The sequence below is a fragment of the Paroedura picta genome, chromosome 4 (assembly GCF_049243985.1).
Source record: "Paroedura picta isolate Pp20150507F chromosome 4, Ppicta_v3.0, whole genome shotgun sequence".
Taxonomy (NCBI): Eukaryota; Metazoa; Chordata; class Lepidosauria; order Squamata; family Gekkonidae; genus Paroedura; species Paroedura picta.
The window spans coordinates 94,464,412-94,470,411 of NC_135372.1; the positions used below are offsets into that span (position 1 = coordinate 94,464,412).

Here is a 6,000-nt window from a genome sequence, read left to right on the forward strand (position 1 = left end):
CTTTAACAAATTTTGAAAATCTGGTCACCTTAGTCTAATATGACTATCCCTTTATTAAAATGCCCTACTAATTATCAAATACTGTCAAAGGCTATCAGTGACAAGGCAATATCAAATTTTCATGTATTGTCAGATGTCTTTGAAAAATCACAAAGATCTGAATATGCAGTGACTGATATCTCAATTCACTGAGCAGAATTTTCAGGGAATAAAATTTCAATTCAATCCCAGTCTCCTCTTGCTTTAAAGTTGCATTCTAAGCAAATGAGAGAATAGTTCTTAGCTCAAAAACTAGCTCAAGCTACTTGTGTGCTATTCTATGTCAGCTATTCTATATGAAGTTCTGGAACAGGACTGAGAATGAAAAGGTGCCCTGGGCTAAACAGGGAGCCATTCTTGAGGCTGGGGAGCACACCCTTGGCCCACAGTGATAGGAATGTTTGCTTTTTTTCTGCTCTTTTTGTACTGTGCCAGAACAGGCAGCACGTAGACAAAAAGACGGCCAGGGGGGGGGGGGGTCAGGCCTGATACTTTCCCACTGAGCAGCTTGGAGAGCACTGCTGGAATAGAACGGCACAGGGTACGAACAACCACTTTCAAAGCCGTTGTTTTTCTTTCCTTTTTTAATAGGAATTGTTTTCCTTGGGGACAGGAAATATAAAGGAGGCAATCAATAATCCAGGGGGAGTCAAATTTCGCAATAATACGTTGTGGGTAAAAAAGTACATAAGTTCTAAAGAAGAAGATGTCAGGGAAACTGTACAAGAAATCCAATTTGCACTTGATCCTGTGGTATGATCTAAATGTTCTCAAAGAATTAAGTCTTCTGAAGAATAAACTCTAGTTGATCTGTGCAGCTGGCAAACAAATTGGCATTTTAAAAAGAAAGCAACTGGCCAGTGTAGACAAAACTCTGGCCAAACCACATTCCACTTACAACTCTATAAGGAAAAGAAACCTTTTTGAATATTTGAATTAGAACATCACTGAAGTGTGACAGGGTCAAACTAGATATGATAGAGGTTGCAGATCCCTGGTTTTATAACCTGAATTATAGCTATTGGTATGGGGGGGGGGTGGAATTTGGACGGAGAGTGCACAGGGACAACAAGGTTTTAATCCTTTCACCTCACACATTTTTGCAGTCTGAAACTAACTCAACTGAACTACTAGATTTCTAAGGGGAAAAAACACAGGTAGCAGTTTTTTTTCCCCTTTCTCTTTTATGGATCTGAAATAGTACAGAAAGCTGAGTTTTCACTTTCAAAACCATGTTGGGGTGAAAGGGTTAAGGCCCTTCCTTTTCCAGATGTCCTCATTCTGAATCAAGATTATACACAGCTGTAATTAAGTTTAAAACTGTACATCTCCCAGTAGTTCATCTGTTTTGACTCAGACTATGGAACCATTCATCCATTGATTTACTCCCTGTTGTTTTTATATACTATCTTTGCTGTTAATATAGTATTAAAACTAGTTCATTTTGTATTTTCTTTCAGATTAATAATATTTGGATCCGTGTTTATACTTTGTCTCTCTGGCTTTGTCTCCAGTAAATCTTAGTTCCTCCTGGTTTTTCAGAATTCCCTTCTCTAATCCTTGTTAATGGACTCTTGCATGTGAAAAAAGCTGATGTAAATTGTCAGATTATATAGTCTGAAAAATGCACAATATGGTGAGGATCACTCATGTTCTACATACGTAAATTTCACAGCATGTAATTGCTAAAAGGAAAATTGAATTCATCCTGGCTGTTGTGAATAGTGGTCATTGTAGCCACCACATCAGAATCCTTAAAAACAAAACAAAGATGCAATGCATAAGATGCATCATAAGGGACTTGGGAGCAAAGACAGCCGATTCAAAGAGGGCTAGAACTCAGTTGGAGAGGGTAGAGGATGTCAAAAATGAACAGTTAATGATGAGATAAGGCTACCACTCTTTTAAAATCACCCATCTTAAAAGATTTTGGTGATTAACAATAACCTGTAAAAAGCAATGCACGCTGTCAAGATCCGTGCCAGTAAGTTGGCGGCTCTTGGGTAATGATTGAGCTCCTCATAGAATCATAGAAATCATTGAAAGGTACCTCCAGGGACATGTAGCCCAACCCTCTTCACAGTTTGGTTTGCTGTGATCCTTCTCTGGATAGAAATGATCTAAAATTGGTTTTGTTGCAAATAACAATAAATACAACAGAGGCAGTATTGGGAATAACACAGGAAGACAAGGAGGGGATGCATAGCAGTGGGGTCATGCAAGAACTGCCCTGAGTACAGACAATTATTTCTGAACTTTCTCCTTACCGCAATGGCAGCGCTAGCCCTTATCTAGCAATAACTGTAAGCCCCTTGAGAAAATAGCATTGGAGAGCAGAGAGGAAAGCCATAAGGGAAAACCCTGTTTCCTCCATTTTGTAATTGCAATCAGCCCTTTAGTCCAACAGAATTCAAGGAGATAGGAAGTTGGAATATATCACATTGCAAACAGCTTCCAGTCTAGTCCATTTCACTCCTAAGAGAAACTTGGCACTGGCTGAAGAGATACTGGAGTAGCCATATGCCCTTCATCTGACTAGCTTTAGTAAAACAATTTTTTAAAAGATGCTTTAAGCATGGAATGAAGAAGAATGATATTATTCATCATTTCTATTGCAGTAGCAAAAGTCACACTGCTGGGACTTAATTATAGCTTTTCTGAGCAACTTTGTAAAGTGCCAAGAAGACCTAATGACAAAGACTCTGGGACTACAGAAAAAGGGAATACGTAACATGGGCAATAAGGGCTTTTAGGCTTTGGAAAGGAACCTTGGCTTAGCCATGTTGACTGTTACATTACCTTGGCTAACCACAGCTGATGTCAGAAATGTGTCATCTTTAGCACTTCATTCTTCTAGTATCTTTCCACCTTAACAATAGTATCCCTTTGGTATCAGGCTGTGGGAGTTACTTACTAGTGGAGATCTTGGTATAATTTAATGACCAAGGAAAAATGTGAGAAGTTCCACTGGGGAACTTAAGCTTAGCACTTGCTTGAGTCTCACCACTGCTCCAGTCCCACTGTCTTCAGTACTTCGCAATATCAAGACTTGTTCAAAGTGAAAGCTTCTAAAAGATTTATGATTTATGCTGCTGGTTATTAGCTTTTGTTTAATTGCTTTGACTTGTGATATGTTGTAAACCATCTTGGAATAATTATTTTTTTAATTAAGGGTGGTGGACATTTAAAATGAGTAAGTTTGAACTAGGGTCTTAAGCCTGAAAGACTTAAAGAGTCTGCCTGTCTGCCTCTAGGGGGCCTGATTTGGTTCCAGACAGAACAGCAAACCGAAATGGCCACTGTCATAGGTGGACATCCTTGAATTAAGATATGGCAGGCAGTTTCTTCCTAAATTTAGCGTCTCTTTCTAGCTGCTGGAGTAATCTAGTCTGGGCAGTTTGGATGGGATTCAAGAGGTGAAAAAAAAGGGGGAGATTCTCATGGTGGCATTGAAGGATTAACCACATCTTGCTAAAGAATTGTGTTTTCCTTCTTGTCAGGAAAAATGAGAGTCTGCTAGGTAGGAGGGAATAGCTATAATGTGAAGATAAAAAAGGAAGCAGCTGGATTTCCCCAAGCCAGCTGCAATGGAAGGGATATGTGATGGATGAAAATCCTACGTGTCATGGAAATAGGTTTTAATCTGGACGGAAAAGCCCAATAGCATTTCTAAGCACACTGTAGGGTTCTGCAGTATAATACAAAGGCCTAGCAGTCATGGCGCCTCTTCATCTCCTCCTCACAGCAGCCCAGGAAGTTCACATTGTGTGTGGAGAGAGAGGGACTGTTTTTATGCTGGATTCCTGCTTCTGAGTGCATCTCTCCTCTCTCTCCCCCACCCCATTCTTAATTCCAAATTGCTGGAGCAGCCTTTAGAGGGCCACTTATGTTGATCCAGATGTAAGGAAAACCCTCCCCCTCATCCTCTTGCTCTCCCTTGATTAAAACATTATAATTCTTTAATCTCTCTGAATTGAGTTTCTTCCTTAAAAGCTGCCTGTTCTCTTTGATACACCAAAGCAGTTCTTGTCACGCTGCCAAAGGAGGCCGGGTGGAGTGTCACACAGCTCAAACTTTTACAAGCTGAGTGAGCAGGAAAACAAGCAGGGCATGCAGACAAACGCGGGGAGAGAGGGAGCGCGCGCAAAGAAATCTTCCTTTTATTTTAATCTGTGCCTTCTTGTGCAGAACAGAGATTTTTTTTATTTTTTTACTAACTTCAACCATAAATATATTGAACTTTTCCAGGGCAACCTCTGCAAAACTTGGAAGAGAGAGAAAAAAAATGACGTCATCACAATCTGGGGGTGCCTTTTGCGCTGCCTGTCAGTGCCGAAAGAAAAGAACCGGGCAATAAAACAACGGCTGCCTCTGTCTCCTTCATTAAACATGGCACTAATTGGATGTTAATTTCTCTTTGCTCTTCTTGCTGTTTGATTGTGAGAACTCTCTCTCTCTCTCTCTCTCTCTCTCTCTCTGTCCTCTTGCCAGTCGCAGGGAGTCTATACTGTACATTCCCTCCCAATTGTGGGCTCAAACAATTCAGGAGCCAGGCAGTATTAAAAGAGAAGGAGGGGGAGGGGGATAGGATTTGGAGTTTCACGAAGCTCAACATTTTCCTTTCATTGCCCTGTACAGAGTTCATAGTATTTTCCCCCCTTGTGTTCTGTCCAGTCTCCTTGGTAGCATTAAAAAAAATTAACCCAACCACTACCCAATCCTTGTGTTGAAACAGGCATTTCGGGGAGCCAGGGCTGGCAGGAAGCTAATGCTGTCTTTATTGCCTGGGTCACCCTTAAAGGCTGTGCATGTGTGCATGTATCTTAGACTAAATTTTGGACTCTGATGGATCCATAATGTACCACCCCAAACAAACACTGGTGCAGTGGAAAGAGGTAAGTTAAGAACAGGCTTGAAGGAGAGCAGGGGGAGGTTTGCCAAGGGAGATGGTGGGTGGGTGGGTGGGTGGAGAAGAAGAAGGGGAGGGAACGAGCGGGAGGAGGTGGAGGGTAGCAATGTGGGAGTAAAGTCCTACCTGGGATCGGTGCCAACTTCCTGCACGGGGCTGCAGACCCGCAGCTTTAAGCAACCCACAGAGGCGACTTTTCTCTCTTGTCACGATTCCAAGAGGCAAAGAAGGCAACAGGAACAGGTACAACAGATGCAAAGCAGCCTTGTTTGCCAGGGTGCCGGTGGGTAAATCCTCTTCTCTTCCCTACCCCACCCCCCGGCAAGGTCCTTATTGCAGCCAGCTGTATTTTAAAATGATCCTTTCCAGCAGGGTTGATGAAGGCTTTTTAATTTTAATTTCTTTTTGGGAGGGGTGAATGAGGTTGGTTTCTCTTGTCAGTATCTCCCCTCCGTTTGGATTAACATGCAGAAGATGCGCCTGTCACTTTGCTTACTGTCAGTGCCTGTTCAGAGATGGGAGACGGCTTTGTTCCGCGCTGCCTGGGAAGCTGTGCCAACTCTGACTTGGCAGCCAAGCCAGAGTGGGCAGGGAGAACGCAAAGAGCGAGTGAGAGAAGGATTGCCGAGGCTTCCAAAGTGGGAAGTGGCTGTAGGCCCATTTCCGAACGAGGCAGCTATTCACTGCGTGCCCCTTTCTCTTCCTTTCTCTCTCTCTCTCTCTCTCTCTGTGTCTCTTTCTCTCTCTAGCTGGCACAGACAAAATGGAAAATAGGAGGATTTGTCTGTTCTTCGGCATATCCTTATTTGTTTTTTTTAAGCCTTCCTCACCTGCCTCCGTTTTTCTCTGAGCTCCATTTTTTTCCGATTGGCAAATGAGGCATTCCACAAAAGCAAAATGCTTCTTGCGTAACTAAGATTTTGGGGGAGGGGGTTTGGATCTTTATCCTCTATCTCTTTGGCCGTGTTAAAAAATTCTGGCACCTCCAGCATCTCAAGTACAGACAAGGGGATCCAAGATTTTTTTAATGTATCTTATTGGGCTGATAATAT

General features: G+C 42.3%; 1 long non-coding RNA gene across 2 annotated transcripts in view; it reads right to left on the bottom strand.

Moving 5' to 3' along the window:
- LOC143835905 (uncharacterized) overlaps positions 1–5,781 on the bottom strand; it is a 14,864-nt gene extending 9,083 nt beyond the window's left edge. Inside the window, exon 1 of one of the 2 annotated variants that reach the window (XR_013230401.1) lies at positions 5,075–5,781. This is a non-coding gene — a long non-coding RNA (uncharacterized LOC143835905). The remainder of the gene's footprint in view (positions 1–5,074) is intronic. The other variant, XR_013230400.1, reaches the window with a different exon arrangement.
- Positions 5,782–6,000: the final 219 nt, after the last annotated feature.